Source organism: Struthio camelus, chromosome 2 (genome assembly GCF_040807025.1).
Source record: "Struthio camelus isolate bStrCam1 chromosome 2, bStrCam1.hap1, whole genome shotgun sequence".
NCBI classification, from domain to species: Eukaryota; Metazoa; Chordata; class Aves; order Struthioniformes; family Struthionidae; genus Struthio; species Struthio camelus.
Window position 1 is genome coordinate 140,502,165 of NC_090943.1, and position 9,871 is coordinate 140,512,035.

The 9,871-nt window shown below is 40.2% G+C and overlaps 1 long non-coding RNA gene across 1 annotated transcript; it reads left to right on the plus strand.

Moving 5' to 3' along the window:
- Positions 1-408: 408 nt before the first annotated feature.
- LOC104149468 (uncharacterized) lies at positions 409-1,745 on the plus strand. Its single transcript, XR_695340.2, has 3 exons — positions 409-585; positions 1,078-1,183; positions 1,297-1,745. It is a non-coding gene; the product is annotated as an uncharacterized lncRNA (long non-coding RNA).
- Positions 1,746-9,871: the final 8,126 nt, after the last annotated feature.

A 9,871-nucleotide genomic window follows, 5' to 3' on the forward strand; every position in this document is an offset into this window, starting at 1 on the left:
GATGAAGGTCCTCTTCAGCTCCCCTTGCATACCCACCCATGTTTATGCCTGGGAGCCCCTTTAGCCATAGTTTGTGTGTTATTTTGTTAGTTTATGATGTGTTTTGTTATGCACTGTTCATCCTATCTGTATACTGTTATTTTCTTATCTTGTTTTGCTTTTCTAAGTTTGTTTTTGGTCTTTAACCCAGTTTTCCCTTTACCTGTTTGAATAAACATGTTTGAACTGTTAAGGGTATGTAGTCCTCTCTTGTTTATCAGAGTATTTCTGGGGTGCCTCAGCCTCTTTTCATGACTAATGGCTGCAATATAGCAGAGCCAGCCTCCTGTGGAGTTCAGGGTCCAAAACAGGTAGAAGCAATAAAGAGTACACAGAGGAACTGCAAGAACTTCCAAGCTGGAAGGCTTCCAGAAAAGGATAAGCCAATGTAGTGTCAAAGACACACCATGTTTGTGAACTGGAAATTTTCCTTTAGCGTTTTTAGAGGTATTCTGTTCAAGCATGCTGGACCTCAAGATCTGGAAGATCAGTCTTCAGTCAGATTGGAGAAAGGATGGCTCTGTGTATGTTCAAGGCAGGAAAAAGGTATAATTTGTCCCTGATGAAATATATTAGGGGGGAGAAGAATCAATTATACACCATTCTTGATTTGCTAAGTTCTTTCACAGGAGGCAGAGGCGGCCATAAAGTAGAAATTTCTGATTGTAGGCTTTAATTTTCTGGCTGGCGAATGCAGCAGCAAATGAAGAGTGACCATAGAGGGCAGGGGAGGGCAGGGCCTTTTTTTTTCTAATGATGTGCTTCACGGTCCTAGGGTGTGCATGAAGCAGGCAAGTTGGGAGCAGTATGCAAACTAGCAGGTTCTGCAATAAAAAGACACAAACACCACACCAAAGTATAATGTGGATGCTATTAATTTGTCTACATTATGGTCCCATGTCTGCATGCCACCTGCCTTAGGAACTTGAGGTCACATTCAGGTGCTGCTCAAGAGGTATGAATGCAGATCCTGTAAAGAGAAGAGATAAATGAAAGAATGGCTAGTGATCATGTAATTCTTGGTTTCTTAATCTATAGGACATGCTTCATCTGCAAGGCACTCAGAAAATCATATGGACCATTCTCACCAAAGAGCTATGTTCTGTAAGGAGCCTCAAAGTGATGCTAATTTAGTCTAAATAAGGTAAATATAATTAAGATATACTGCTCCAATTCTCTGACTGTTAAGGCAGGATCAGCACTGATGGATGTTTATCTATCCTTTTCCTAAAATCTTACTGTGACACTGAATGATAGAATTTGATGTAGAATCATAGAAATGCAGTTAGATCAATGTGCTGCTGGTGGAGTGGATCTCCTTCAGATAACTGGAAGACCGACTATCATCTACTCACGCTATAGTTTCCTTTCCTGTGACTGACCGGATTTTGTGATTCTGGAAAAGACGACTCTTCTCATACAGCTGCTCGTCCCAAAAGACCGGGCCCCTTGACATGATCCTAGGAGTTTGAAAAATTCCCATTTGTAGAACTTTCCTCTATTTGTTTCTGACAAATGCGGACTGAGGTCTACATGCAGCCTTGCAATTTTACAAATACAAGTATACTTGTATAATTTTACTGGTTAGGTTCATAGCAGGTTTTCTTAGCAATGGAAAACCCAAACTTATACAAAGGTCTAAAGAATACAGCTATTAATGTAGTGAAAGTTTAACAAAGCTGAATAAAGTTTGCCTATTTATTCTCATTTGACAATGTTTTATCTACTTCTCATTGGCAGATCTGGCAATTAGGCACGGAATTTAGGCACTTTCTAATTTGTCATTGAGGTGAATGATATACACTTTTTCATTTATCCGCATAGCAGTGAAATAAAAAAGTTGCAAATGGTCTTCAAAGGTCAACCATCTCAGCTGCAAGAAATCTGATCAGATAGGAACTGCATAGTCCAGTTTCCTCACCTTGCTTCAGTGGAAGTTTTTCCTGCATTCTACTTGTGATGCAGTTGAACTAAAGCTGCAAGTTTCTGGAATGAGTACAAGTCTGACAGATCCTTTACAAATTTAGAAACAGAGAAAGCATTTTATAGTCTGTGTGAAAATTAACTTTCTGCAACTGGAATTGGCAGCGATTGAAAAGATACATAATTTATTATGTATGAGATCACAGATTTGGACTAACACTAATTTTATTCCTTCCACCTCTCCTCCTGTTTCCTATTCTCTCATGTCTGTGTCAATCATATCTACTCCCTCTGAAGAATTTTGTTACAGAAAACAGGAGTTTAAAATATAGAAGACCACCAAGCACATTAATAGACCATTAAAAACCAAAGCCGCCAAAGTTATTGAAGAACATTTCCAGCTTTATAGTGGAATGGAGAGGCAAGGTGAAACAGTAACTCTGGCAAAACCAGAGACAATTGACTGATAAACACTTGAAAATGTCTTAGGGAGTATGATACAAGACATACGGCTGTCTTGTGGTAACATTTAAAGAATTAAAATATAATGACTAGTTCAAAGTAATGGAATTAGCAAATGCAGTGGAAATGGTAGTGAAGGACTTATTGAATTGTACTTAGAGCTCAGAGACATTCAAACTGACCTAATGTGTGAAATGCAGTTTTTTGAAAGCCACTAAATCTTATAAAGCCTATTCCTCCTATGGAGAAATTGTTTTGCAGGTACATGATTGTGAAAGGTCCCAATGTCATAGATACCTCCATCTTGGACACTTGGCCAGAAATTGAAAAGAGATGAGTATCAAAAGATATACGCTTTTTGCCTCGAGAGGGAGGATGACACAAAGAGGAATAAGATTACTGTAAAACCTATTCCAGCTTCCTGGCATCCTCCAATTTTAAATGGCCTAACAGAGAGTGAATCTTCAAAGAAGACAAAGGAAACGATTTGGGGAAACTTGGAAAAATGATGATTCAACTGATGTGCTGAACAGCTTCTCAAACTGTGGTGAGCACGAGTCCAGCCCAGGGGCTAATGACAAAGACAGTAGGAATTCATAGATGAATCTATCCCTGTAGGTAGGGGGAATAAGGAAGAAAAGCAATACCAAAATTGGCTACCATGCCAGAGAGCTGGATCAGAAGGAAGACTTTCTCAAAGAGAACAGTAGTTTCTCTATACTCGCTTGCCAACACGACTTCCAGTTCCAGCCTGAAGCAAACTAAATCATTATCTTTTAAAGACTTAAGTGATGAGCTAGTCATAAAATGATATCAGGTCATACTCACAGGTAGAGCTAAATTTCTGTTTAGCAATTTTTGCCTTTTGCTCATGGTCATCTGGAATCATCATGGCCAAAATCAGGCATAGTTTTCCTAGAATTACATTATCTAGGTGTATCTACAGTATTCCTGAAGAGACGCTGTACAGAAAGAGCTCCAGTTCTCAGCAGGTTACACTGAAGTTATAAAATAATAAGGGGAGAATATAATTAAGTATTTGCTGTGGAAAAAATAGGCCTATCAAAAAATACGTGTTACCCAAAAAAGTACAAGAGGTAGACTTAAGATACTCCTCTTCAATACTTCTGGTTTAGTAAACAGAAGGGTTTTTTTTCTTTTACTCTGCTGACAGTGCTGTGAAATGAAAGCCTGTGTTCCCTCCTGCACAGTGAAGAAAACGCAGCCTGATAAATAATTTGTTCTTTTATAGAAGCCACTGCAACATGTTTCTGTGACCCCTGACAAATATACAAAAATCAAGATACTTCTGAGGAAATTGGTATGATCGTATCTTTGATTATGCCATTGTTCTACCAATATATACACAGTTCAAAATGAAATAATATAAAAAAGCTGATTGAAGAAGTTGTTTCAGAATAACCAATCACTCAGCAGCATTAATCAGCAAAATTATACAGAATTTCAAACTTGTGATCACATTTATCAGTTTCTGTTTCTTTTTGGCACACCAACCATTTGTAATAATGTTTCTATTACGGAACCAGGCTGTAAACCAAACACCTGATTTTCTGAAATCTCCCTTAGGATAAAGAAATATTATTTTACAGTCTACCAAGATAAAAATTCCTTAAAATGCTTTCCAAAACTTTACACATATCTGTATACACATGTGAGGTTTTCTTTACATAGTTTCCTCTGAGACTTAGCATAGACCTACATGACCTAAAATTTAGGATGCTGAGTTTGGAACTGTGGTTTTTCATAATCCTGTGCAATGCTAAGCATTAACAATTCCCACAGCTGGTGAACCAGACTGTTCTGAGATTTTGTTGTAGAAGAGCATCCTTTGCAATACAAATATCAGGCGTAATGAAATCAGGCATAATGGTGGACCTTAACTCTTGAGTTTTAACACATATATTTCATTCTTTTGGTCAGTTAAAACAAAGTACTGACTGTCTATTTAATAACACAGTACCTTTACTGTGGCTGGTATCGGAATGAAAATTGTCACCTCCAGATTGCCAGCCAGCTCAAGGGAAGTATATGGATTTGTTGCTGTTGATAAAAAGTTACCATATACAATGATAGTTGTGGCTATGATCCAATGATTACTTGTAGACATATCAAATGAGTCAGTGTTATCAGTTCTTTCCATGTGAAATAGACATTCATATGGCGGTATACATAAAATTCACCTGTGCAACTACCATTAACTGGCTCCATTATTGACAGCCTTAGCAAATGCCTAAAGACTAATGAGATGAGAAAACTGCTATACTTTCACATCTAGCCCTAATCACTCTAGAAAAAACATAAGACAGGAAATTTGCACTGCCAGTGCCTACGCTATACTTATTCTGGATATGAAAAGAAGGTCACCTGACACTTTTCTGTAGAAATGGAAATTTTCAAACACTTGCCTTTCTTTGGTGCCTGTAATTATTTACAAGCACCATTAAATGCTTAAAGAACTCATTGTTACCCACAGATGAGCCATGTAGAGTCTTGACCTAAACTGTGCTTATAGAATTGGAGTACTCTTTAGAATTAAAAAAAAACTATTGACTAAGACCTGTATTATCTATTTCCATCTCTGACAAATTTTGTGTATCCTCAGTAAATAAAAGTGTTAAGCTTTAACAAATGATTCAGGCTTCATCTCTCCGTTGCTATTGATTATGTTTGGTTTCTGCTTTTGTAACCAACAGATACACTCCAGTTGCTTATACAACCAAGGAAAGGTGGGAGTAAATGAAGCGGGGAGAGGTGCTGGATTAATTTGACACCTTGGTGTCTGCACAAATGCAAAGAGTCAAGCGTGTGAACTCAGCAAGAGCCTAGAAATACCTAGAACAGGGTTATGCAACTCTGAAAATGTCACCTCCATTTGGTTCATCTCACTTCTCTTTAGTTAGACTTGCCAGCAGCTCAACTCCGCCAGATCAGCCAAGGGAGAAATGCTTATAATTGGCTACAAGCGTTCGTGCTCACTCCTTCAGCTTGGAGAAAATGAACTGCTCTCAGCAATGTAAGGTAGTTATCAGTTCCCTGGATAGAGTAAAATCTTGCAGCCACTAATCACAGCCTGTCCTCACTTGTTGTTAATGTGACAGCTGCTGCCAACCTCAGAGAGAGTACTGCTGCCACATGATATCTGACCAACCCACTTTGAACCCTTTCAGGACCTCCAGAAAAGTGCTGGCCTGCAGTTTGAGAAATAAACATTAATAAGAACAGCTTGTCATTACACCTTCAGTTTTCTTAAAAGCTACCTTCAGGAATAGGTAGCTCTGCGTGTCTTAAAGAGCTTGGATATTGCACTTGAGACAAGGAGAGAGACGTAAAAATTAGGCAGACTGCCAGAATGAAGTAGTTTTGCTCAGCATTGCCTTCTGCTCCCATACATCTGCTCTATAACTCACCAACTTGCTACTGTTGCCCTTTATAAGGAACAGAGCCTGGAGAGAAATCCAGAGAAGTATTTCTAAATGCTTCTGCGGATCTGGGTGCAGACACTACTCAGTTAATCAATGGACCTCTATCACTGTAGTCTCAGCTGAGAGACTCAAGAATGCCAAACACCTTAGGGAAAGACATTTCAGTTTTTTATGCATATTGTTGAAAAGATTCATTCTCCAAAATCCCTCTATTTTTATTTTAACTCTTAAAATCTGTGGATATATAATAAAGTACTGGTTAGCAGTAGTTAGCTCAAAAAAAGAAAGTACTCACAAATGAGAGAGTTCGAATGCAGTTCTTTAAATCTTTGAGCATGTTCTTTTATGCACAATTTATAATATGTCAAATCTCGGGGAAACATACATAAAAAAAGCCGTACATCCATCTGCCCAGCACACAGAGCAGGATTAGCTAGTCAGGGATAAGTTAAAAAACAACAAGCAAGAACAAGTTCTATATTCAGACACTCAAATTTATATACATAATTACTGTCATTTTGCCTGTACATGGACACAGTTTTGGACACGGTTTACGTCTTCTAATTTGTCGGAAAGTGGAATACTTTTAACATAGACACAAAATACCAACTGAACCAAACACCATTCTTGAATATGAAAGCAGTGATTCAGATACAGTTCATTGACTCATTCATTTTAATTATAATCATGTCCAAAAATGAAATCCTCTCTTTTTATGTTATATTATAATCCTCATTATAATATAATGACCTCCTTAATTTGCCAGCAGTACAAAAAATGAGTAAAATGAAGATCAGAAAACCTTACCGCAGAACATCATAATTTTCTTACAAAATATGGTTGCAAAACATTGCTCATTTTTTGTATTAAAGTGAAAACCATGTTATCATTCTAAAATTGATAGGAACAAAAGCCTTTGGTAATTTTTAAAGCACTATTTCCTTCCCCTTAATTCATTTATTTGGAAGTTCTCTACTGAGCTGTGAAACCTCAAGCATTGCGTTTGTGTCAGACATTTCACTTGTCATAATTTAATAAACTCAGAAATTAGGAACTATGGCGCAATTTGGTCCCTCCACACCATATTGGGGGGCCAAAGGATGCCTATGAACACCCAAGCTCAAAAACAAGAGAATCAACAGCTGCAGTTGTCCTGTGCAAAGAACAGGGCTTACCAGGACTGACCAGGTGGCACTGGCACAGGGCCTGTGAAGCAGCTGTGTTCTCACAGAACAAACTCCTGTCCTTGTGGCTTCCCCCACCCTTCTATTCCAGGTGCTAAATAAAAACTGGCTCATCCTGTTCTCTGTACTGGCAGCAAACTCAGCTTGGAAAGAAGTGACTCTTGGCTGCCTTCTGGCTCAAAAATTCCATCATCTGCAAATCTGCAATTTTTTGCCAAACGATCATTAGAGTCATTTTTGTCATTTTTGGCCTGTAGAAGAAAAAAGGCACAATCTTAACACCAGCTGGAATCTCACTTTTTTTACAGAAGTGAGGATCCAAAAGTTCAAAGCAAAGCACACAAAATTTAAGAAATCTGTAATAAAGGTTGGAAATGCATCATTAGCTCTAGCTTTTTACATAAACATGAGTTATGTTGAAATCTTACATGCAGATAATTGCCTCTTCAGTAGAGAGCTCCTTTTTCCATGGAACTGCTGTGCTGCAAGGCAGGGAAAGCAGAATTAGGCCAGGTCTACACTGTTCCAGTGACCATCATAAGAAGGCCCCAGGCTACAGTGTCCTGTTTGTGTCCACCTGAAAATATGTGCAGTTCCATTAGTTTGCCACTGTTACGTTCCTGCTTCATACAGGATGAAGTTCCCAAGGATATGAGTACTATCCCGCAAGCTCTTACATCTCTTACTCCTGTACAGACAGTACAGAATCGTTATCTGCTACCGTCTTACAGCATGTACACTGCTCTAAGCATTACAACAAGTTACAACTTTTGAGATTGGTGAAAGGCAGCAGAAAACTCCAGGTAGCTCCAGATTCAAGATAGTAAAATCTATCACCCTAGATGGTTTCTAGAGGCCAGTTAGCTACCAGCTCTCCTAGACTTCACTCTTCATAAGTTGTGCCAGCACCAGCTGAATTTCTGCCATTTTCTGGTGCACTAGAAGCATGCCAGATGTCACCACCGAACTCAGGTTTGCCAGGTCTTAATGGTTCTGGGCATGCATCATGAGCTCCTCCTGGTGATTTACATTCTTGTGCTGCTAATTTTTGGATGCAAAAGACTACCTTCTATCTCAGAAACTGTTCAGTGCTGGAGATGCATCACACCTTTTTCTGTTCCTTTTCCCAATCTACAAATGTATGGGCATTTCTTTTTGGAAGCTGTTCCTGCCAGACTCCTACAGACCCATAGCACAGAAATTTGGTGTTAATAAATCTGCTGTGGCTATGGAAGTGATGAAAGTCTGTAGGCATCCACCATCTGCTCCTTTCCTGTCTGGTCAACATCTACAACATCAGGGACATCTTTACTTGTATTCAGGAGGAACAACATGCTCAGCTGTGCTAGGATGTATAGCATATATCTCTACCTAGTGTTCCCAGGGAGATGCCAATGATTGATGTAATCATTTGGACTACTGTTCCATCATATTGCATGATATCTGAAAACCCATAGCCAACTCATGTACACATGAGCGACCATGTGCACAGCTACTACGTATTTCAGAGTTACGATACTTTCTTCTCAAAACAAGAGGACACACTCAGTCAAGTGAAACTGGTGCCCATGATATGCAATGCTCATCTGCATGATGCAGATGGTGAAAATCCTCTGCCGCAGGTTGTATGCAATTCTGTCCTCATGACTCCAACGTCCTTACGGAGTTCAACTACATAACTAAGTTTGGAAGGCAACTGGGTAGCTAGGGAGCCTGGTATGCCATTCCTATAAAATCAGCTCACTGCAGTGTGGAAAATGCTGTCGCATTCACTGTGATTTAATGAGTATTTCAGAGTCTGTGCAATTAATATAGGGAGCTCTTTTCTAGCCTAAGTGGCTGCAGAAGTGGAAGTCTTTAGTAACTCCCTCTGCAGATCCTCAGCACATATACACAGTCTCCTACTACCTCCTTGTGCAGCCTTATCTGGGAGCAGTCTCCAGTTCATCCATGACTCATTTGGCCTTTCTTGTCAGCGGTCTTCAGAAACGTTTCTAATTCAGGTGCCCTAAGCACTTTAAGTGGAGATGGTCCAGGTGGTGAATTACTGAGACTTTGTATGGGAGTGCCTATGACGGCTCACACACTCCAGAGTTTTCTTCCCCAGTGGGTGCTTTTGACATCCACAAATCCATGGGCCCCGATGGGATGCACCCACGAGTGCTGAGAGAGCTGGCGGATGTTATCGCTAGGCCACTCTCCATCATCTTTGAAAGGTCCTGGAGATCAGGAGAGGTGCCTGAGGACTGGAAGAAAGCCAGTGTCACGCCAGTCTTCAAAAAGGGCAAGAAGGAGGAGCCAGGAAACTACAGGCCTGTCAGCCTCACCTCCATCCCTGGAAAGGTGATGGAACAGCTCCTCTTGAAGGTCATCACTAAGCATCTGGAGGACAAGAAGGTGATCAGGAGTAGTCAGCATGGATTCCCCAAAGGGAAATCATGCTTGACCAATCTGATAGCCTTCTATGACGGAATGACTGGCTGGGTAGATGAGGGGAGAGCAGTGGATGTTGTCTTTCTGGACTTCAGCAAGGCTTTTGACACTGTCTCCCATCATATCCTCCTAGGTAAGCTCAGGAAGTGTGGGCTAGATGAGTGAACGGTGAGGTGGCTTGAGAACTGGCTGGATGGCCGAGCTCAGAGGGTTGTGGTGAATGGCGCAGAGTCAAGTTGGAGGCCTGTGGCTAGTGGTGTCCCCCAGGGGTCAGTCCTGGGCCCAGTCTTGTTCAATATATTCATCAATAACCTGGAGGAAGGGACAGAGTGCACCCTCAGCAAGTTTGCTGATGATACTAAACTGGGAGGAGAGGCTAACACACCA